This window comes from Xiphias gladius, chromosome 23 (genome assembly GCF_016859285.1).
Source record: "Xiphias gladius isolate SHS-SW01 ecotype Sanya breed wild chromosome 23, ASM1685928v1, whole genome shotgun sequence".
Lineage (NCBI taxonomy): Eukaryota > Metazoa > Chordata > Actinopteri > Istiophoriformes > Xiphiidae > Xiphias > Xiphias gladius.
The window spans coordinates 19,929,890-19,955,596 of record NC_053422.1 but is presented as its reverse complement, the minus strand read 5'-3'; the positions used below and the strand labels follow the sequence as shown (position 1 = coordinate 19,955,596).

At 37.7% G+C, this 25,707-nt stretch overlaps 1 protein-coding gene across 6 annotated transcripts in view; it reads right to left on the bottom strand.

The window, feature by feature from the left end:
- Window positions 1-23,768, bottom strand: part of sncb (synuclein, beta) — a 134,175-nt gene extending 110,407 nt beyond the window's left edge. For all 6 annotated transcript variants that reach the window (XM_040119017.1, XM_040119018.1, XM_040119020.1 and 3 more), the window contains exon 1: window positions 23,620-23,768. The gene's annotated coding sequence lies outside the window, so the exon portion shown is untranslated. The remainder of the gene's footprint in view (window positions 1-23,619) is intronic.
- Window positions 23,769-25,707: the final 1,939 nt, after the last annotated feature.

Sequence of the window (25,707 nt, the reverse complement as noted above, 5' to 3'; positions counted from 1 at the left end):
TTTATATTACATTTATATACAAAACTGCAACAGCAAATATGTTTTGTAAGAAAAGCAATTGTACAAAGCGCACAACTGTCACACCAGATTCATATCCAGAGTCCTGTCTATGGTTAGGTTCAGGCAACAGAGCTTCCCCAACCCCAACCAAAGCACGTTGGTTAAGGTTAGGGAAAATCTGTGGTTTTTGTGAAAAGTAAATAAACACACGGCGCTTGGAGTCACCGCGAACTTTTTCTCTATTAAACCAGACCTTGATCTTTCCCAAACCTTAACCAAATCCTATGAGTTCTTAAACATAACCATAAAAAAGTTTAATACTGCTGTAGTCATTACAAGTGGATATTGTGATGCAAGATCACTATTTTGGTGGAAATCAAAAAATGTTTTATTTATAAGTTCAGTATCAATGTATTGCCAAATACATAAACTAGAAAATGTGCTCAGTAGAGAGCGGACCTCTGCCAAGGCCAATCTCAAGACTTCAGAGGAAAAAATTCAAATTCATAGTAATGACCAGGATCTGCCCCAAAATGTCATGAGTTTTTGCATAATCCTGCTGACAAATAAACAAACGAACAGACACAGGTGAAAACATAACCTCCTTGGTGGAGGTAATTAACAAACTTCCCTCATTGCGCTAATAGAAAATGTAATCTGGTCATAGTTACATTTCCCACAAAACGTGTTTGTTGTTGCAGTTAAATTGTGTTTTAAATGTAATTTCTAGGGGACAGGGTTGCATAACATTGTAAGTGCCGCTACTTGCCACCTATTTTTCCTAAAATGACATTTCAAATTTTTAAAGTTATAGAATGGTTGAATTTGTATCCTAAATTTACAAGTAAACCTGTTTGTCCTTGGTGCCTGACATCAAAATTAGTTGTGTAGAATACAAATACATTGTTCACCACTGAAAATTGTAAATGGTCTTTAAAGCACTTAAATTTCTCCAGGCCACTGATTGCTTTACAGTAGAGCTGTGGCTGCATCAAAATAGAGTCAAGGTGACAATTTAGTGTAGAGTGAACGCAGAAAGAGCCCAGTGACTGACAAGTCTTGTATAATGACTAGTTCTGTCAGTGAGTTTTATCATCTTACCCTGACCTAAAATATATTGGACTCTGAATTACTACGTACAACTAAAGGGTTACTGCCATTTCCAATATTAAAATGGCTAAAATGTTTTCTTTCAAATTATGCAAATTAAAGGACAGAGTTTGTTTATTATTAATTAAAATTAATTCATCTAAGCCTATATTAGTGATTTTATTGGCGATATCGCAAATAGGCTCCTCTTCTTGAACAGTAAATTTACTGTTTTCTGTGCAGGCTTTTTATTTGATTAACACGTTTATCTTGGGAACATGAAATTATGAAGCCTCCTTTAGCTCTCCATTGTCTTCCCCTTAGTGAAATGGATTTTTCTTCCTAACCAGTTGTGTGGTGGCCGATGCTTAATTTAATCTGGATGGTGAGGTAGTATGAAAACATCATGGGTCTCTGATGCGGCACCTTGCTCATGGTCTAAGTAAAGCCTTGCTAACTCTTTCTAAAATAAATGCTCCCTCAACATAATTGGCGGCTGAGGCTCCAGCTCATGCACACTCCATTTTTTTGCCAGAGCTTCCCTTGTGAAAACAAATCCTCCATTCCCGCAGCCGCATTACTGCATAGTCACTGCGCCAGAATCCCCATGGCAACAGACATGTGCAACAGCCTGCCCTCCCCTCTCCCTCCCAATCCACCCCCATAGCTCTTTCCTCACTAAGAAACTCAGTGAGCTCGAGAGTACAAATTTGCAGCATCTTCCACAATGATCTACAGAGGTAGATGCAGTAGAGGGGAGAAAAGATATCTTTCATAATAATCTGTCAACGGAAAAATCTCTTAGTTCAGGTGGTTGCTATTGGAAACTGCATGAGGACATGGAGTAAGGAGCAACAAGCATGGCAGGCGGGCTGGAAGTAGGTGGTATATATTCACTGTGACAAGGAGACAGCCTCTTGTTCTTAGAGATTTCTGGTCCAAAGAACAACATCAAAACCAGTTAAAAGAGCAGGGTCCGCATCGCTACACTTTTCATTCACCATAAAATTATCAGATGACTTGAATGGCACACATACACAACACCCCCCCCAATATACCTTCTCGCTTTGTCACATGTTCATTATCTGGCCCTCTTTTCCTTCATTCTGTGTTTCTGCTCAGTCTGACCTTAACTGCAATAATATCATGAATTGGAGTTACTGTGAGTGAAGAAGTCGGACTGACCGGCAACCCCTATTTCCTGCTCTCGCGGCACCTCAGCACAGTAGAAAAGACACATGATTTTTGCTCTTAAGTGAACTGAAGCCCTGCATTAAAGTTTGGTTTCTCCCTTTTACCCCCCAAATTAGCTCAATGGACAAAAAATACTGACATTTTGTTGTAACTGGACAATAAAAAAAGTCAAAATATTCACTTAATGTTCACAGCACTTCACGGAGAAGGGTAGTGAGATAAAATTTTAACACATAAAATATGCAGTATCACAACAGCAAACAGTATAATCCTAATTGAGTCTGCTAAAAATGTTCATCTAGATCCTGGTGGAGAGTACGAACCAAATCTTCTGTAACAACTGCCACAGTGTGAAAACAGCTGTGGTTGGTAGGTGCTCTGTTGTTTATAGCCTGTACATCAGCCTGCCTATTTTCAATTAAATTTTTGGAATAACTGCATCATCAAAAAAACAAAAAAACAAAACAAAAGAATAGTCAAAATCTAAGCAGCAGAGATCGAGACATCCTGACTTTTTGTCCTAAATATGGGTCAAGCTCCAAAAACACTGGATCCTACAATTCCCATTGTCTAACTCAATAGTGTCTTTTGTCAGAGCTTCTCTGCCTGATAAATACTAAGAGTCTCAACTCCACATCCCAAATTCATATTACAGGCTTTCTGTTAAAAATTTGAAGTCTCAAGCCCAATCCAACATAACCCTGATGACATTATTAGGATAATTTTCTCAGACTTCAGAAAGCTCCTCCAGATTACGCAGTTATTATCATAGGTTGAGTAGTACTCATCACAGCAAACAAACCGATCTTCATGTGTAAAATTGGTGCCCCTTTAAATGGTCTTTTTACTATTCTGATAAGTGATTTTTTTGCAGAGTTCCAATATTTAGTCAATTAACTGATTAATCAATCAACAAAGAATTAATCTTTAACTATGATTATTGGAGTAAATTTGGAACAAAAAAGCCAAACATTCCCTGGATCCAGCTTTTTGAAAGTGATGATTTCATGCTTTTATTTTTTTTTTTGCATGAAAGAAAACTGAACATCTTTGGGTTCCAACCGTAGGTTGTAGAAATAAAAAGAGACAGAAAAAAAAAAAAAGACTAATCAATTAAAGTTGTTAACTTGGGCTTTGGACACTTTTCTACTATTCTGTGACATTTTGCTGACAAAACAATTAATCAATAATGAAAACAATCATTAGCTGCTGAAATAATTGGTTTTCAAGCAAAATTACCAAACGTGATGGATTTGCTGCTTTGCTTTGTCTGAGATGACAGCAAGTTAAATATTTTTAGGCTCTGGACTATTATTTGGACAAAACAAGTAACTGTAAGAAAAAAAACTGAAAAATATTTTTTTTTTCTGACATTCAATAGATAATACAATAAATCAACTAATCAAGAAAATAATCAACAAATTGATCGATAAAGAAAATAACTGTTGCATCCCTAGAATCATTCCTTTTATTTCTGGTAATTTAGCCGGCATACTCAATTACTGATTTTGTTGAAGTTTCACTATTTATATATCTGCCTACAAGGCACTGCTCTAAATCTACACCTTTTTATATTGCAGCACTTTTTTAAAACTATATATTTCAGCTGAACAACCCACTACACTCAATGTGAAAGCCTAAGTGACTGAAAGCCAAATGCCCTTGAAAGTGGTAGATGGCCCATTGTATCATGCCAACTCCCATTTTTTTCCACTTGTGCAACTTGATTTAAAAGTGTCAGGGTCATCAAGTCCACATGACATCCGGTCCAAGGTGATAAAAGGGTGGATTCTTTAACTGTGATTAGTGGCAGGACTAGATTACTTCAATTAGTGCGTAATCATCTCTGACATTAGAGGTGACCAGCCTCACGCTTGATGGATTCTCAAATACCATCACTCTCATTCCCATTGCTACCAGTATCAATGAAGGTCATGATCCCTTCCTTCCCCTCTTCTGCATGTTCCCCCTATTTTTCCACATGTTCTCATTTTGGGCATTTCTGTCCTTTATATAAATGGGAGATCATATCCATACATGGCACTTACAGTACATCACTGTCTTCACATGTCATTTGCAATTGCCGTGTCAATGCTGCCATTCAGAAGCCACTTCTGGTTCATTGCAACAAAAGGTCAAACCCTGTGACAACATAAAAGGTCACTAAAGAGCAGTTTATTGACTGCGTTTTAATATCACTGTGACTGACTGAAATTTTGCATTATCAGTGCAGCCAGAAATGCCACTGGTGGTGGTGTCCGGAGTGAGAGAAAATTTAAAAGTGAATTACGGATAATGAGGACTTACAAATGAGACTCGATATGACATGCATTTCCCATCTTTTGGCGACTGGGACTGGGGTCACTGGCTTTGAGGTAGAAAAGTCAAAGCACACCTGAAATCTCTTTTTTTCACTTTTTTCCTATTTCATGTGCCTGATTTTCTTTTTTGTCTCTTTGGACTGTGGATGATCATAGCCCACAGCTGTTAATTTCACAGTACACATGTGCAAGCATTCGCAAGAGAGCAAACACACGCGCGCGCACACGCAATTCAATTCTACCTCAGTATTCCTCAAGATTAATTTAGTTGCACAGAAAAAGGCTAAAAGATGAAGAAATATTTTGCAGCATGACTCAACCTCATTAAAACAGATCCATGTGGATTCTAGCTTGATGTTGCAGATTTCCTTCCAATTTGAGAGCAACCAAAAGGATTTTTTTTCCCCAGACACTATTATTATGTCATGTGGGTCAACTTGTGAATCACAAAGAGAAAGAGGGAGGGAGGAGGATAAACAGAAAAGCAAACAAGCAGCAAGTCCTGTATACAATTCTCCTAAAAAAAAAAAAAAAAAAAAAAATCTAATCTTCCTCAGCAAGGGATTGTTTTGTGCCAGCATGGGTCCATAGTGGTAACATCTACGAACATGTCTTGGACCATCTCCTCCGCATTACTGGCAAGTTGGAAGGAGGAGGAACCCTGGGCGCCCCAGTAAACTGTCTTTGGAGACTTTCACTGTCTCTCGCTGTCTCACTAATTGGTAATCTATCCTCATTTTACCTCTCTCTTTGGTATGCAGAGGATGAGCTCTACTTACTTTGTCTTGGCCAAATAGCTCAGGATAAATCTTAGACAGTAAGAACAAAATATGTCTTCATCAATGCCACACTTTCATGATAGGAGTACAGTACTTCACCCCTGTAAAGTGCAGAGCATTATTTAAGGGTGAAATAATATCCTGATTTTGTCCCTGTCCTCTCCTTATTAACTTCTTGAATCACCCCTGCTGTCATTTATAAACAGACCAAGTCACTTATTGATTAACGCCAGTTTCAATTTGCTGCCCAGTACCATGTCACCAATGTCCCTGTAATGACTACATCGGAAGGGTATAAAGCTTAATTTACCAACATACGAGTTTAGCTAGGCTGGTTTGCAAAAGATTCCTCTGCACTCCCTTCTCATTAGTCAAAATACATGTGAATCTATGACTCACCTCATAGTAACTACACTTCATGAGTGTTTTAAAATCATTCCCACATTATGTTCCTCCGCTTTATTTTTCTTTTCTGCTTTCACTGCTCTGTTACCTCTTGCCCCCCTTCGCTCAGGTGCTTCTTTAAATCCTGTGACAAGGACTCAGGAGTCATACTCTAACTTGTATGGTTTATGTATAAATGTATTTGTTATTGTACCACATTATGCACATGTGTACTTTTATGTGTGCTGTGCCTTTGGCATACACATTGAGGTATGTAATCAAAATCACAACAAATAAATATCTGATATTTCTTCCTTTTGGGTAATGAACACATTAATGAACATTGTAAATTAGTAATGAGTGTAACTGATAAGCTTAAAGACTGAGACTAAATACTGAAATTAATTACAGACTTTTTTAAAAATGTATCCCCAAAAGAGACCGTATTTACAGACTAACAAAATGAAAAAATAAGGTAAGAAGCAGCTTTTAATTGACTTTTTAAAGCAAGTACGTTCAACTGGAATTTAGTGATTTTACAATGACACTTCACTTTAGAAAAAAATACCCAACCTATGCTGTAGTATACAATACTTTATGGACCATCTCTAACCAGTTAACCCTGAGCTGAACTCCTAAACCTCCTTCTATATCTTCAACGCAGTGTTTCATGCACTGTTGTATAGCAGAGGTAATATCATGCGAGACACTTTTATGAAATTAAACATTAGAGGAAATAAGCACTCATTTCACACATGAAATCTCACATATTTAATGAGCATGGATGAGTGTGGGATTTACTTAGGCCATTGTCTAATAACTAAACTGACCATGAGACGAAATACTGTACATTAAGATCTCAGTGGCTTAAAGCCTTTTTCCTGAGAAAATCCCTTCAATTGCCTCTCGAAGAAAAAATGGCCAAAATGTCCTTTTTTTGCAAAAGTATTCTCATTGAAGGTCTAATACTAAAATATCATACAACAAAATTATGAATCATGCAATAACAAACACACACAAAGCCACTGTTGTCCTCTGTCTCCCGTGGCTTGATTTATATTTATGTTTTCAATTCTCTTCTACTTCCACCTCCAGGTTCATTTTTTGTGTTTGTCATCTTGATTTTAGACTGGAGGATTATAACTGAATATTTATTGGTCTTTGTCCATGCACAACTCAACATTAATCATTTCTCTTCTAATCCAGCCTGTCTTTTATATTCCCACATAAAGGAGAGTTAATCCTCAAATCCCTGTTTAGAGCACGCAGCCATTTCTCCTGCTCACTTGATGAAGTGCCATTGGCTAGTTTTGTCAGGTGACGATTGCAAGCCAGCAAGAACATTACTGAAAGTTATAAGATTTATTTCAATCCAAATGGTTTAGGTTTGTTTAATGACCTGCAATAAAATAAACTTGTGAAATGAGCTCGTGAGTCTTTTTCTCTCATTCTGAATGTGAACATTCTTAATTTATTAAGAATGTCCTGAAACAACTGAGCTTCATAGAAGTCTAGTTAATCCTGCACATACACTTATCTGCATTTGGGATAATGATGCAACCTCTCAGTTCCTTGCCATCCTGTGGGATAATGTAAGCTCTAGGTCTGTATTTATGGAGCATCCAAGGGTAATTAGAGAAATTAGTCCTAACTGGCCTAAAACCTGAAGAGTGGTGAACTTTCGGTTCCACTTTTAGGAACAGAAGCAAAAGCAGTTTATCAATGCTCTTAACAAGAGAAGACACCCAGTCCCTCCAGGATTTAGTGGAGCTGCAGAGCTGTCCTAGAAGTTCCCAGAGGGAGGATAAAGATAACACAAACATGTATATGCATTCCTGTAGTTTTGGGAGTATAAAATGTAGATCAATGGATTTAAATAACAAGCCCCTTAAAAGCCTCTTGATTGGATTCAAAGTTGATACAGGTAAGCACTGCGATTATTATATTTATACCTCAAAGCCCAAATACAGTGCATATTGATTAAGGTCGCCTGATCCTTGATATTGTGGCCAAAGAAGCACCTTGACCATGAGAGTGAACCAAGAGCAGTGTAAAATACTGATTAAATTAGGAAACTAACTTTTAATATGACTTTTAATACAGTAAACAAAAAGTAAAAAAGGTGAAGTGGCTATAAACAACTCAAAATGCAGTGGTAGACTAAACTTAAATATTGTAAGACATTTACAAAAGAACATATGACACCAGACTCCTATTTCAGTCTGATGTGTCATCCACCTTTATGCTGTACACAATGCACAGAGAGCTAAAATACCAAAACGATAAAGCATAGGTCAAGGTCAGAAAGGCACCAAAGAAACATAGGGTAGCTTGTGCTAGTTTTTACATTATTGCATAAGAAAAATAGAAGAGATTATTTCTAATTTCTTTCAATTGTTAAGCTAATGCAAAATCCTTGATTGTCCAAAAGATAACACGTTCACAGAGCAGCTCCTTTACATTTCAAATATATTTTTGTGGCTCAATCTGCCCCACAGTTTTATGGTTCCAACTACACTCCTTTGTTATTTTTGTAAACAAAATTATAATGAACATACAGCATCATCAATCAGTGTTGCCATCAGGTTTTATGCCAGTGGTGGGACACTCTCCAAAGTCAGAGGAAAAAGGCTGGCTGGTATGATCACTTTTAACTGCCCAGGTTCTTTCCCCCCAAGCTAATCTTATTTTATTCAGAAGCTTTATGTTGGCTTTTTTGTTTTAGGTTTAAGGGTAGTGTTGTTATTTAGTCCCATCTCTCGTATTCTGTAAATCTACACTGCCACGCAAAGTGTCTGATAATCTCATAGGTGAGGTTTTTTCAAAAGAGTGTTAGGAGGCTGTTTTGAAGGAGAGAAGGCTTTTAAAACAAATATCAGTTACCACAGTAGTGAATAAAGCTACATTCAACTCAAATATCTTTTTCAGATCTTTGTCTTTTGGGGGGGGCAAAACCAAGATGTGTCAAAGATAAGACTTCCTTCAAGAATTATATTGATAGATTGTAGGCTGCTGCCATTCATTACATTAGTGCCACAGTCCTTAAGCATGGACTCATCATGTACCCTACTTACTTTAACTCTTACTATAGCTTGGGTAATTCACTATATCATTTTACTCCATTAACAAACTATTGAGGATGAACATCTGGTAGCAATTAACCTTCAGACCTGCATTCATGCCCTTGGACCAGCATGCATCGGTAGAGCTGGAATGAACTCTAGTTCTCTAAAGCCCTTTTCTTCCCGTTTTTTTTTTTAGTTTTTTTTTTTTTACTGTTACTCTCTATCGGCATAAAGGGGAAAAGGGTGAGGTAATGCCTGATTGTAACACTGGAGGTTAGGGGCCATTTTCACTGAAAGCTGGATAACACTCCAAAAAATTCCTGAATCATTGTCCAGAAGAGAAACTGTCTGATTGTTATCTATTTTCCTGTAGCTTTAGAAATAAGCAACCTCAAGTCTTTGCAAAGATAAAGCACATCCACACTGTGTCGATCCCCTTTATAAGCAGAAAGGGTGCCAACAACGTAAATCTGAATTTTAAATCCCCACCAATTAGTCATACTGTGGTTCAGATCAAGGTATAGATAAATTCCCTTTCTTTGACCTTATTTCCATGGAAGATGATTTTGCCAGGCTTGTAGAAATCATCCGGGTCTCAACATTTAATCTTGCAAGTTCAGAAATGCTGTGTGTGCATGGCACTCTGGGGCAAACAACATCACGGAGGCTGCAATCTTTATCCACCTGATAAACTATTTTGCAGCCAAGGTAATAGAGGTAACATAATCCTGAGAGAGTTCTGCGTAATAGTACAATGGCATGAAAAAGTTTAGGCAACCCTGATCAAAATTTCAATAACTGAATAGTTAAATGAGTAGAGAAGATGGACTGAACTCTAAAGAGGCATCAAGTTAAAGGCGAAACATTTTTGTCAGCATTTTAAAACAAGATTAGTGTATTATTTTTGTTTTGTACAAAATTGTAGAGTAAAAAAAAAAAAGAACCGTTCGAAAGTTTGGGCACGCCAAGAGATTTGAGCTCTCGGATAACTTTTACCAAGGTCTCAGACCTTAATTAGCTTGTTAGGGCTATGGCTTGTTCACAGTCGCCGTTAGGAAAGGTCAAGTGATGCAAATTTCAAAGTTTTATAAATACTCTGACACCTCAAACCTTGTGCCAACAATCAGCAGCCATGGGCTCCTCTAAGCAGCTGTCTAGCACTGAAAATTAAAAATAACTGATGCCCACAAAGCAGGAGAAGGCTAAAAGAGGATAGCAAAGCATTTTCAGGTAGCCGTTTCCTCTGTTTGTAATGTAATTAAGAAATGCCAGTTAATTGGAGCAGTGGAGGTTAAGTTAATGTCTCGAAGACCTAGAAAAAAAAAATCTGAGAGAACTGCTCATTGATTGCTAATAAGGCAAATCAAAACCCCCATTTGACTGCCAAAGACCTTCAGGAAGATTCAACAGACTCTGGAGTAGTTGTTCACTGTTCTACTGTGCAGCAGCACCTGCACAATTATGACATTTATGGAAGAGTCATCAGAAGAAAACTGCATCCTTACTTCAAAATTCAGCATCAGAAGTTTGCAAAGAAACATCTAAACAAGTGGGATGCATTTTGGAAACATTTCCCGAATTGTATAATAGAACTTCTTGGCTGCAATGAGCAAAGGTACGTTTGTATAAAAAAAAAAAAAAAAAAAAGGTGTAGATTTAATGAAAGCAACACCTCATCAACTGTTAAGCAGAGGGGTGGATCCATCATGCTTTGACCTGGTTTTGTAGCCAGTGGCACAGGGAACATTTCACTGGTAGAGGGAAGAATGGATTCAATGAAATACCAGAAAATTATGGGCGCAAACATCACACCGTCTCTAAAAAAGCTGAAAAGAAGAAGAAGATGAAAAAAGGGCTTCTACAAAAGGATAATGGTCCTAACCACACCTCGAAATCCACAATGGACGACCTCAAGAAGCACAAGCTGAGGTTATTTCATGGCCCTCACAGTCCCTTGATCTAATCAATATTGAAAATCTGTGGATGGACCTCAAAAGAGCAGTGCAAGCAAGATGGCCTGGACTGTAAAAGATGGAAATACAAAAGTAATCTTGCTTAAAATATTAAAGAAATGTGTCATCTTTAACCTTATGCCTTTTGGAGATCAGTTCATCTTCTGCTCGCTTAACTATTCACATTAACAGACATTTTGACCAGAGGTGCCCAAGCTTTTTCATGCTACCTTGTTGTGCAGGATGGGAAAAACTCAATACAGACTGCTCTGCGGCACATTCAACTGTATTGTGAAGTTTTGGTCATTCAAAACTTGTGTGTTGGCTGCCAAAAAAAGGCTTGAATAACAAGCTAAATTATCACATATTTAAGTTCAGAAAAACAAACAAGACGTAAATGTGTTTGCTATCAGTGAGAATTATGTAGATTTGGAAGCTATATTAAAAATGCTTTGGTTCATCGATATGAGGAAAATCCGCCTTTCTAGCACATTAACGCATCAAATCACAACAAGTGTCAGCTATGCACACAGAGCAACTTGGAGCAGACTTCTTTGAGCAGCTTGCTAGACCAAATGGTATCAGCATGCAAAAGCAGTCGTCTGGTGCTTGAATAATATCATAAAATCATCAAATTCACTCAGACAATGAGTGAAGAGGGGAAAAAGAGTGAATTTATTATTCTGATACCACATTCAGCAGAGCTGAGATGTGCTGTAATGTTTCTCAACTATGAATGTTGGTCTTTATTATCCATGCAGGAGTCATATCTGGGGAAAAAAACAGCACCAGCAACTTCAGAGCTGCATCTCGGATCTGTTCCATTACAAGTTGTGCTACCTATCAGCCAGAATAGTAAAAGGCGCAGCAATTTATAGCTGCAGATGTAGACATGTACCCCTGACTGCAGTGAAGTTAATGAACTAGGTCTAACTACAGTGGCTAGCTGCTAGAGTGGTGTTTTTTTTTAATGGTAGGAAACAGTTTTGAAGCGAATGTAAGGTTACAGTGTGTCAGACATGCATGCAAAATATTTGTTTGTTTCTTACCATACAAAGAACTATCATTATTTAGAATGACTTAATTGTTATCAGTAAGTATGAATACATTCAAAGTGTTCCCAGGCCTACATACCCATAATCATTTTTTAATGTTCACATTATTAGGTTGGTCATTGGATTGGTCTTGAGTATTTTTTTTATTTTATTATTTTTTTTTAAATCATTTACAATAGTGTGATCTTTTCTTGGGTGAATTTTTAGTTAAGAATGATTTATTTGGTTTTTGACATGAGATTTAGGCCTGAAATAACATTTTGTGTAATTGTGAAAGGTAATAGTTGCAAATAAAAACATTTGGTTGTAAAGCAGTAAGCCCAAAACGGCAGTAATGAAAAAAAATGGTAGGTCTTCTTGCAACTGTTAACATGTATGTTTAGCTCATTGTCAACAAGTAAGTTCACCTTTTGATGATAAGATCAGACATTTATGGGCCTGTGTTTCAACTGTTGTTAAGGAATTTTGTCAGTATCCTAATTGGCATTCAGGATTTACTGTAGTGCTTCAGTGGGAGCTGATGCCATATGCGTTGGATGCAAAAAGGGATTTTCGCATCTGCACAGTAATTTTTACTAATCAAATTAACTACAACCAGCTGCATCTTTGTTAGCCCTTTGTTAAAAGCTTCTTGCATTTCATTTTTCACTCGGTTTTCTTTGGACGGATACACCTGCCTTTAGTTAGTAGTAATTATTTGCCTGTGCGGACTGAGGAACAGTACAGCCTTCTGATGTTGATAATGATTCCACTGGAACTTCCTGAGTAGATTTCCAAAGCCAAGTCTCAGAAATCAGTTCCATTTTAATTCTGAACAACTTCTACAACATGTGAAAATAGCCACTATTGCTGGATGTTTTGAAAATAATGTATGTCAAAGCAACAATCACACACCACGCAGCGCTTACTAGGTTTCTACTGAAAAAAAAAAAAATTTTAAGGCTTACATATCTGTCAGTCAAGTGTGCGAAAGAACTTTGTTAAAATAAATTCAGAAAGGGAAATAAATGATAAAATCTTAAAAAAAGATTGAATAAATAAAAACATTTAGTGTTCTACAGCAAAAAGCTGTAACAACTGCAGCTGTAACACTTATTGCCTGCAGGTGGTGCAGGTGCTGAAATTGCCGCAGCTGTTTCTTCCTTTGCCTGTAGGTGGCAACATCAATTTGTCTACAACTGCAGGTTTAAGCTGTTGCTGTTTTATAACATATAGGTGGCACAGGCTGGCGGTGACAGGGAATGAACAGCTCCCCCTGGTAGTCAACTTTTGGCTTCCTAAAGTTTGTCAGTTACGAGCCTGTTGCCTCAGGTGCTTCACATCTAATATAAATGAAAGGACCAATGGCTTTACCATTGCCCCCTATTGGATTCATGCAAATATGGGTCAGACATTGTAATTGCGGGTAACAATAGGCTAACATCTTCCAGTAGTCAAGCTGATAAATTCAGGATTCCAGAGTCACCTGTAGTTACACTAAAGGTAAACATATGCTTTTCTCCATCTAATTTCCAAAACCCAATTAGTTTTTCCCACCAAATACAACAGCTATTTACAAGACACATTATGCACAAGAAAATGAATATTGAAGAGAACCTGCTCCTCATTTTAGACTCTGTTTAGGCTGATTTGACATACTCTCACATTTTCAAGTAAATTCATTCTTTCTGGATGGAAAAGCATCTACTAACAGATGGCTCTAGCAATTGGAAAAAAATATAATATTTTTTTCTTGTGTTTGTTAACCTCCCATTTTATTGAGCAGGGCGTGGAAAATATAATGTGAACAAATGGAATTAAAAAGCAATTTCTCAGAAAAAGAAAAAAAAAAAAAAAAAAAAAAAAAATCGAAATCTGTGGCACAGTACATAGAAGGGAGAAAAAAAAACAAAAAAAAAAAAACACAAACACCATGATTTATTGTGAGTTTTCAGATTTGGCCACCACTGATTAACTGTGTCCTTTGTTGGCTCCGCCTCAAACACTATACCTAAATGATGATTAAAAAGAACCAGTGAAGAGTGTAAAAGAAGTTCAAAATAAATATGTTCCAGTTAATTCGAATAGATGTAAATAATGTCAAAGTCTGTGTTTGTTCTTTTTCCACTTTATTTACTGTGTTGAAGGCTACTGATGAATATTAAGTATGTTTACCCGGTTTCTTTTGTCAGTGGAGATGGCTTACCATAATGACATTGCCAAGATTGTGTTGTTCTATTAAGATGGCAAACAAAAGCTATTCATCATTGTTTTTCTGTATCTATCAGACTGTTTAACACCTAGGTGGGAATTAGACCCAAACAATAAGAGATCTGATTTTCCCAGTTAGCAAGACATTTTGGCAGGTGTCTCATTAACCTGATGTCATCATATTATACACTGCAACACGACACACAGTTGATCATATTATTCAAATCTCTATCTATCCTCACAAATCATAAAAGACAGCAAATAAACATAGGAACAGCAAACAATGTTGAAACAATATTGTAAATGGGTTTTTCTATAGTTTGACACACTTTTCTTATTCTACTTTATGCAAAGTAAACTAAGGTGTATGTTTACATATGTATAGCTGTGTTTACAGAGAGGCCGTAGGTCAAAAGGTCCTCAGAGGTTGCCTCACAGTTCGGAAAAGGAAGTTAAAGCTTTGTGACTGAAACCATATGTTAGTGACAGTTTTTAGGAAAACAAATGCCTTATTTAAGACTCGGTGGTCAAGACTGATTTTCAGAGCTGTTCATTGGCTTCACAACCTCTAACGAGCAGATCTGCAGATGCCTGACTTGAAGCTGTAATTCTCTGTAATAAACCTTTATATGCAATCAAGATGGTGACAGCAGAGTCTCCTTCATCCTCTTCACATGATCATCACCACCTAACTTTTAGAGATTTAGTTCGTATGACTATGTGGAGGGAGGTCTTCACTATTGCCATGAGAAAATTCTGATTCTCTCTTGAATACTTGAATTAAAAAAAAGTCTTTAAATATAAACTGGCACTTTACCTCATGGTAAAACTGGTGCTTGAGTTAACATTCTCTCCAGCCTCTCAAGCAGTATTCATTCCCTCCCCACAGTGCCGCTCAAATATACCCATATCCTCCTTATCTTAGCAGATCAATACTACCTCAGCTACTTTGGAAATCAGCCATCCACACACATCAACTGAGAGGTGATGCTTCAGAAGCACAAAGCTGAAATCCTTGGTGGAAATCTTTGCTTGCGTTAGCATCTTCAGCTGTAGCTCCACAGTATTTGCACTTTTAGAAGATACTAGGGAGACAGTGACCAGGTAACTCATTCTCATAGTTGCACAAGCTGGTTATTCGTGGAATTATTGCATACTCCCTTAATGCAATGGATGACTGTCTCTCTTTAATGCAATGAGAAAATGTTTGGAAACTCTTCCAGTACGTCACCAAATCAAATATCAAACATTTAAATCAGTCCATTCCTTCATTATGACTGAATTTCCTGAAGTGTTGCCCAATGTCTTGGAGGGTAATTATTAAATGTGTCTTTAATGGAGGTCAGGGAGGTTGGTTCAAACCATTAATCTAATTGTGTGTCATTTAAATATCATAAATCATATTGTACATGTTTACATCTGACATTTCTTTGCACTTAACAGTGCAGTAATATCTTTGCCTGCTTCCTGTAATCGTCAGTGCATGAATATTGATGTGGTATCTCTCCAGGCACTTCATCTAAAATGAATGAAGACGGGCCTCCAGCTCAGACAGATCTGTACAAACACGGCATGCTCATTAAAGACCAATTGCATAATAATGTGCACCTGTCTGGAGAAACGAAAGGTACCTTTTCTGAACGTGTTCCCTGCACAGAAATTTGAAATTGGCCATTAAGATATACATGTTTTCAGCTGTTTTACGTGCAGCAACTGTGTCAGTTATGTTTAGTTTTACAGGAAGGCATAACGATTTACTTACTGCCAAATTATTAGACATGAGGATGAAAAAATTAATTTACTGAGATTAAGTGATAAGTATTTCCCAGATTACAATAAATTTACCACATTTAAATACTATGATTATTGGTCAGTTTTCAAGAAGACTGAAAAGTATGAAGTGATTAATTTTGAACTTCGAGAAATGTTTTTTTGGTACAACATTATATTTCTAAGTGCAAGCCCATAGAAAACAGTAAAATAGGTCTTTCTCTGCAATCATAAGCACAATGTTTAGCTCTGTTCCTGAGCCAGGGAGTGCCGCCGAAACCAGATGAGTCAGGTCACATGCCTGGCTTGCATACCTCATATGCTAATTTTCCATATTGCAATGGGAGTTGGGACTGGAGACCCGATCCTGGCAATCTGAAAGGAAACTGAGAGCTAATTTGAGTGTCCCCATCCAAATGAGTTACATCATTCTGATGGGTTGTTTGTTTGCAAAAGAAAAATCAAAGCCTCGTTAGGCTGCTACAGATATTCGCTATTTGTGACAGACACAGTGAAACATTAGTTTTTAAATTGTTCACATGCAGTAATATTTCACTGAACTTGTAAGATTTGCAGGAGACAAGCCTGGTTCACTTAATTATCACTTACTACTTCTTAAGTAAGCATAATTAGAAATACTGTGGAGAAAACTACTTGGTAAAGTACTATATAAACCGCCCATTAATGTTTAAATTAATTTTGTTATTACAAACAGATAAGGCCAAAAGTAAATGCTAATTAGGTGCCTTCTTAAAGAGTGTTCTCTTGCTTACATAATTTATGTTTCACTTCATTCTTGCCAGGTACAATTGTTCTGTTGTGACAGCATTGCATATTTTGTTCATACTCCAGACCATCTCAGCATTGTCTTGTGTCAATAAAAAATCTGACTCTGAATCTAAAATTGTTTAAAAATTATTTTGACAAGAACAACCTTTTGATACTACAACTGGGACTCCTCAAAGCCGAAAATTTTAAAATCCTTGAAATAATTTTGTCCTGAGGGCAATTTCACTCGCCCTCATCTGAGTGGATAAACTGTAACAGTCTTGTGTTTGTCTATTCCACCAAGGTGAATGATACTGCCCATCCAAAACTACTGTGATCCTCTGATTTATTCAAAACAATACACTAATGCTACCTCCAGTAAGGTACTTCACTTTCTGTTTGCTAGAGGATTTTTTTTTCTTCTTCAGGAAAATGCGCCTACTCATAAGTGTTGATAAATGCAAAAGCTTTCACGAACTGTGTACAATGTACATATATAATGTACAGCAAGCACTTTGGGTTTTAGTTTTGGACACCCTTCAGAAGACAGCTCTCTTCTTATTTAACTGCAACCAGACACTTTTGTAATTTTGACTGACAGGCTAATGTAACATTACAAACGGAGTTAATTCAGCCTCTGAAATATAACACTGACTGTCTGAACAGTAGCTGTCATATTTGTGTTATGTTACAGGTCAAGTACAACTATAATAATGTCCACAAATTTGGAGAGGCTGATTCGATTTTTTGGGTCTCTGAAAGAAAATCTAGGTGATACAGGAATAATATTTATTGTTTCTAACAGCTTTCAAGAAGCACTCCGGTAAAGCACTAAAACAATATTTTTTATGAGTCACCAGCAAGGCTACAGTCTGTGTCTGCAGTCCTCATAATGACTGATAGAAATCATGATTTCTGCATCGGTAACTAATGCAAGTCATGTCTGCTCTCTTGCTTTTCTGTTGACATACTTCTCTTTGAAGTTTGCTGAGTACATGCTGCAACAAAAGGCTATTTTTCCTTCATTGCGCTGCTTATCACTTTCATTTTTTTGCTTGGAGACTTTCCAAAGAGCTAATTCTCTTTTTCTGGATGGCAGAAGGCAGTCAAGCCAATCCAGTGGAGCAGCCTCTGCCATGCTGCACTGCACCTATAACAATCCAAACAGGGTCATGACTAGAGGGTATCTGCATTCTGTTGAAGGGACATTCCTTTCTGTAGAGTTGGTGTGCGTTGTATGATCCAGGCAGCTGCCTGATGTCAATGGTACTGGAGGCCATGGCACAGCGTGTCATAATGAACAGCATGAATAAGCTACGCCTACTGTAATTAGTCATTTTCTCAAGCTAGATACTTCACAAGTTAAATAACATATTTACTTCAACATCTGTTGTATGGATTTCTTCTCGGTTATTCTAGAGATGATATTAAAAGTCAGTTTTTACCTTTGCTTATCAATTCCTGTTAGCTGACTTTAAAAAGTAGAACAAATTATTTTACAAATTGGAGAAGACTTTTGGTGTGCCTCATAGCTTGTCTGTCTTTTGGTTAGTGTTTCAGCCTCTGCTTACACAGTATACATCTGTAAGGCTTATCTTTATACTACACAAATAATCGTTAAATAAATATCATCACTAATTTGGCATCCGCAGTTAGCTGAAATTCACCGGGTGCGACACAGATACTTTGCGTTCACAGTGACTGACTACTGAGGTCCTGCATTTGATGTCACAGCCTGTAACACACTAGGGGCGAGGCAGAAAATAGGCTTGTTTTGGCATCAAAGGCATATGTATTAATAACGCCCACTGAAGTTGCAAGTGAAATAATGGAATAACAAAAACATTTTACCTATGCCAAAATGTGTAATTAATTTGCTAAACCTCTTCCCCGAGAAACGCCCATCCCATCCTCGCTTTGCAAAAGTGGCCCTGTCAAGATTCGGATTTCTCCACGTTGAAGTGGTGTGCATGGGGCTGCAGTACAAATGAAACAGCAAAAGGGTAAGGAATGCGTCAAACAGTGTATTTGTCTTCTCAAACATAAGTGTCAAATGTTAGCTTTCCTAGCTAACATTTAGCTTATTAACTACAGCAGTAACCTTGCAATTCTTCCAAAGCCAAGCAGCAAATCATAAGGTGACTATGCTGTTACGTGAGGTTACAGTTTACATTAGAAAAAGCCACATGCAAGACTGACAAATTCACTGGGTGGAAGCAAACATGCTAGTATATCAGAGCGTAAGGGAAAGTTAGTGGCTCTGTACTGCTCTTTGTTGGATTGGTGTACCTTTCAGCATCCCCAGCTAAACTTGTAATTCCATATAGCATTAAGTTTGTCAAACTTGTCGGTTATTACTCATTCTCAAAGCTCTCTCTCTTACATTAGTGAAACATATTTTTGATAATACATAACAATAAACACAGTCCTACAATAAAGCTATACAGGGGTATAATACTGGGGCTAACTAGATCTATCCTGCATGCCAAGAACAATGCAGCTCCCTACTTAGGTATTCTACATGGATCATCAACCCATGAGAACGCGGGTATAGCGCTGACCCATGAGGCTTAGCATTATATCATGTATAAAGTCATCAAGTGCATATTAAAGAACTTTGTCCATGGTTCGTGTTTTAAAGCGAGTCAGCTGGATACATCAAAAATTTTTCAGCCAATTCAGGGAGTAAGCACTAATCAGCCAGCTAGATACAGTTGATAAAATCTGCTAGCAAAAGGCGCCAGTCCCGACCAGAAAATTGTCATTTGTCAGCTACGAAAGACAAGCCTGCTTCTGTTTACTTCTTTATGAAGTCAGAGACCCAAAGACAATCTTTCGTTGTTGTCAGTGTAAGCTGCTTAATGTACTGGGCGCAAATGGAAAGCTTGACAGGCGCACCAATAGTAACTATGGGGGGCGGAGCTTAAAGTAAACTATGTAAATAGGATTTGAACACTTCTTACTTTGGTGACTCCTAGTGGAATTATATAAAAAACAAAAAGGTTGTTGTGCTTTATTTATTTGTTTATTTATTTATCTTTACTTCAGGTTTAAGTATAGTTAAGTGGTAAAGGTTAGTATGAGGGCTGATTTTTGTGAAATTTAAGCGCTGATGACTGAATAATCTGGATTAATAACTGAACTTCATGTTGATCGACATTTTCACCACAGTCACAAGGCATAACTCATCTCTTGACAAACTTAGAAATTGTTGATGGTCTTTGCCATTGTTGCATGGTTTTCTTGTGGTTTAACAATGCGGTAACCTGGCAACAGTCAAGCAGTAAGCAAACAAAACATGCAGACACCCTACAGCCATGACCCCTTGATGGCCTACAGCCTGTGGCATAATTTTCATTTTCATTTGTCTCACCACATAAAATGTATCTTCCTAGTGTTGCAAGATGATTTTCTCTGACTGATTCAACCACACCAGCAGGGATGAGACATGTAGGGAGTCTCAAATTGCCCCTTTTTATATTTGTGAATCATGATGTGTTCTCAAACTATTTCACTTTCAAGGTTAATGCATAACATTTGTCCAAATCTACAAAAAAATATTACTGACATTTTCATTCTTTAACCTTTTTCTGCAAATTATTTAACTATCATCCCAAATGGGACAACAATTTTCATAAGTGGTTAACCTAAGTGTCCACTGAAAGAGCAGCAGCTGTAACATGGTTGTGTTGCTTAAAGGCAGAAGAGCACCAGTGACACCAGAGTACAGGGTCAGCGCACACACACACACACACACACACACACACACACACACACACACACACACACACACACACACACACACACACAGAGAGAGAGAGAGAGAGATGTGCTCTCTGCCTTCCTGCATGTGTGTAAGGCAAAATATTACATTGGCTCAGCTGCACGCACAGTGCCTTAGGTCCAGTGGTAGCCTTGCATTTACCCTGGCAATTAAAAAAAAAGACTTGGCAAACACATGATTTTATATTCAGTTCCAGTCTAAAATATAAAACAAGGCAAAATTTAGCATGACCTCTCACAAATGCCTCAAACCTTTTTTTCTGTGACTGCAGGCTGGTAAACGTTTTGGATTTAGACTTCAACCATCTATGGTAATGCTTACAGTATGTATGACCTGGTTTATTATCAGAGAAATGAGGTCAGTCTGGTTTAGAGAAAACAAAAATATGTAGGAAAGGCCCTGTAAATAACAAATTGTTTAACATGAGGGGTTTAGTTTGTTATGGATAAAGTGGAATACAGCTGTAAGAGGGCTGTGACTTCTGTTTATCACAACATGTCCACTGTCAAGTCAGCCATGATACATAAACTGACACAGCTGGGCATAATTTCCAAAAAACCTGCTGACAAAAGAATCACTTTTGAAAATATATTTAGGGATGACTCTGTAGAGAATGAATCATCTTGTTTGTCTTTAGTTAATAACTGTGCTGCTGATAAACCTACAGTATTTATGGGCATTTCCTGGAATAGAAGTAAAATCATATACATAAACCAACTTAAACCTGTAACAAATGCAACGTACTGCAACACCTTGAAGCTGCGGGTGAGACCTGCCTTTTTATTTGTTTTGGTGTAGTTGCATAATTTACTGCAGCTTTATCTACAGATGCAGGGGCCTGGTATGCTATTTACTATTTGGTTAGCTGCAGACTATGTAACTCAAAACATAATGTTCATGTTTTAGGTGGGCTTATGTTTTTTTTTTTTCCAAATAGGATTAATATATTAAAAAAATTCAATAAAAAAATTGATTTTAATGTAACTAGTAGCTTAAAAAAAGGCTAGTTACAGTGGTTGTCCTTTGCAGTTCATCAGGTCAACAATACCATTATTTTTAACAGGCCTCAATGCCTGATCTTTCATACTACATTGTATAAAAAGGTTAATATTTGTTCTGAGGAGAAATTGCAGGCACAAACATAGTGATATTTGCAGGGCTGGAATTAGATGCATGTTGATGCTGATTAAATTTGGAGCAGACCATCTTTCTTTCACACTGTATTTACCAACAGTGAGAGCAATTATTTTTCAAAAATCCTGCCTGTATTGTCTCATTAAAAGCACATCTTTTAAAATCCCCTAAGCAGATCTCAACAGAACAGCCTCACTCTAAAATCGCACCTTTAATTTTACACATAAAGGAAAAATTTGATTACTAAAATGACCTGAGATTTTTATTTTTTCACTATAGCTCACTGTGGAACTACAAAGCATTTTAACAAGAACATAGATGTATGTGAAACTCTCAGTGTGACATCGGAGCAAGAGCAGAAAAAACTTCAGTGGGAATTGCTGTCCGTTAAACAGCTCTACATTCTTGCTAACGTTGTTTTAGAGTTTAAGAGATATAAGCTGGCTCCACGCAGTGACAAATCTGCTGCTCATCTCCACTTCAAACCAGGGTACACAGCTAGTCCTACCGCAGAAAGCCGCACGGCATCGCTACCACCAACTGGGTTTATATGAGGTTGAAAGAGATTCACACAGTGGGATCGAAAGGGTAGACAGGGAATGGGAGAGAGATCAAAGGAAAGGGAAGGGAAATCATACTATACTTGTGTTCAAACATGCCAACGACATAGCGAGAAAAAAAACTCCTAAAACATGGTAAAGAATGTCACATGGGAGTTAAATGTGCCTTGATATAGACATATTCCCCTCATGTCTAACCTTAGCTCACAAAACTATTTCAACTGGCTACACTCAGCTTACCCACAGTTCTCTAGTTATCTCCTGGACACTCATTGTGCTACAAAAGTCACCTTTACTGAAAAAAAAAAAAAAATTTAAAATTTAAAAATTAAAAACCTACAAGGTGCATTGACATGCAATGGACTAGACCCAGATCAAAAGAATCAAACTGAAATAACTGATATTTTACATTTTTTACTTCATCTGTGTGGGGCGGTACAAGGGCAAAACGTCTTTTGTAAGCTTGTAATTTTCAAACTGCAAGAATCATTTTAATTATCACTCAATTAACAATGCTTTTACAAGCTGTAGAAAGAGGAAAGTTTAAATCATCGAATACTATATTCACCAGCTATAGTGACAAATGTTGCCAGTTTACTCAGCTGTCACTGACAACAAAAGGTAAACTTACTGATGTCTGGCTATTATGGTCTCTGCATGCCAGAGTCTGTACTCTTTACACATGAGCAAAGGTGATTTCATTGGGGAAGAAACACCACTCTGTTTAATTTTGATGTTCGAAAAGACTTAGTGTATTCTGTGCCTTTTCGCTGTTCACTAAGCCCAACAGTTCAAGCCTTATCATAACACTGTTTTAAAAATTACCTTCAAAGCTATCAATCTGGACCCCCGGGATACAAAGCTGTAAACAAAGTTACAATATTGGTCAAGAAAAGAAAACCTGGCAGAGGTTATTTGTGGTCTGATGTCCGACATGCCCAACCCATGGGGTTTGTGGGCTATTTAACGTGACACATGAGGGTTCAGAGCGAATAACAGCAACAACAAGTAACAGTTCCGCTTCCTTAACAACCGGGTGTCTGCGCTGATGACAGATAGACAAACAGTGCAGCTGAATGCCAGGTAAAGTTCAAACATCTGCTCTCCTCAGGTGTGGCACCACCTAATAAAGAGGAACATAATCCATAACGTCCCCTCATGTAAACAACCTATCTCACCATATTTTGACCAATCCCACTGACCAGGATATTTCAGAATTATACACCAACAAACCTTTTTCACAGAAGACATTTTGACATGTCACAGTAGGAGAAGCACAAGTGTAAATAATAAAAATTAAAGATGGCTGACTTCCGTGTAACTCAGGGTTTTCCCTGGGTGTACAGAGGCTTAGGTGCTGTCTAGGTTCTGGGGGGATGTTGAGGATTACTGTATCGATGGCTTGCAACTTCCTTATCTGAGCCGAAGGCTGTAACTACCATCTCACGTTGACAGTACAGAGAGATATCCAATCATCTGTTTGATTAGCTTGGCGACCTGTCACATACCAATCACACAATTTTTTTTCCAACCACTGATTGTTGAATGGTAGGTCAATTCTGTTGCCAGCTTACCTTTACGCTGATTCTGAGCTCTGCAGAGACACTTAGGTGCAGCGCTTAAGTGTTTTTATGGTAGGGAGAACCCTGTAACTGTTCCAGTTTCAGAGTCCTGGTATTCTTCATGCTGGCTCACCGTCAGACTGAACAGAGCCATCGCTAATGTTATTAGTAACACCTGTGTTTTTCCTATAATGACAAGTCAAAATGCCTGCTGTGACAATGGCCTATGGCAGGAAGTCAAACAAAGACCTAGGCAATTCAGAATAAACAGAAAAAGGCCAAAAAAGTTAAAAATGTAAACATTCATTTGTTTTACATTCAATTATCTGTCAGAATATTTCATCAGAATATGAAAGTTGGTTGTGGCACGCATACTCTTATTAGGGTACTCATTTCCACATTAAAGGTATATACTCTATATAGTAGATGCTGATGGGGTTCACCTGCAGGCCAAAAGATAACAAGTAAAGAAGCAGCCTGCCTAGTCCAGCAATACAAAGTAACATAACCAAAAAAGAAGCACAGAGGCAGCAGACCCAAAGTTTGAATTGACGTTTGTGATCAAACCGTGCGGGATATTGGCTTTAATTAGGCCAAACAGCCTTGGGCTGTATTTGTACTTTCGGCAATGACACCTGGAGGCAAAACAACCTTCATGTGCAGGGATTATCAGTGCCCACCCCTCACTCATGTCAGGCACAGGAAACAGTGTTAGCTGGACAAAGATACCTGATGAAATACGCAGAAGCCAGGGCGCCGTCCCCACACAAGTCAAAAATGACAGTAAAACATGTTCATACAGATCAAGAGTTTTCAACAAAAATGCTTCCCTTTCAGATAGATGGCCTGTGCTATTGTTTTAGTTTAGTCTTATTCCTTTCAAAAACTTATGTTGCATCATGCAACAGCGGACAGTATACTGTATGAGCAGATAAATGTGCGCACTGAGCACTGCTTTGCCAAGTTGACTCCCTCAAAGGGAACTACTCTGTCCCATGAGATCATATTTACTTTCATAATTTCTTGCCATGACAGCAAATGTTGGTCATGAATGTTATTATTCTTTATATATTAATGTTCCACCCATCTAACCTGTGAACATAAAATTACTGTGAACGCATTTTCATTCAAACCCTCCATCCAGAATTTCTACAGTGGGGGAGCGCCAAAGGTTTGGGACTTTTCAGCTCAGCTCCTGCCACGGCTCTATTTTACATAATCCGAAGCCATTTCTTACAACTTGCCTTACCTATAATGAGAAGAGCAGAGTAAATGGCATATTCTAAACGTCATTTCATGCACTGCTCAAACGGACAAGCGAAGGATATACTGGTAAACACTATGGTGTTGCTTTGCAGGATGAAACAGTATGTGTGAGGCTAAGATCAATTTCACAGCCAACTGTACTGTTGTACTTCATGAATTTAAATTTTCTGTCATCCTGAAGCTCAAGGTAGAGTTAGACAGCTAATGTAGACAAAAGGGACTTCTAATGAAACTAATGTCCAAATGCCTCTTAACGAAACAGATAATATATGTTTTTAATAACCCTGTTACCCAACAGCCACCCAATAAGAAGCCTGTGTCCATTACCTGGACTTTGTTTTATACTACTGCATTCAGATTGACCAAGGGTACATTACATCACTGAGAGACAAATCAAGACCTATTCCCATTTCAGTGATTTCACTTGCTTCTTATGCTCACCAGAAATCCATTCTTATGCTTGCTATTGTATTGAACAATGCTGCTCTTTTCGACTTTTATCTATGGTAGCCAGTGAATCTGGACACTAGCTTACTTGTGTTTCAGTTCTGGGCATTTGTCAGAAATTTCTGGAGGTCAAGCACCGGTTCATGACAAACTAAATAAAAAAACAAATTTTTGTTATTAGGGATAATGTAAGTACGCAACTCAGTGAAATATGTAACATAGGTCTAGTCATTTTTAGACTTTTTAATGTGGAAAAGTTACATATTATAACTTCAACAGTACAAAAACAGAGGTTAATCTCTGTTCATTGTTCCTTTGTGTCCAAAAGTATATATCATCTGGGCTACAATGGAAGTAATGCAATTCACTGTCCTTGGGTTATGTAAT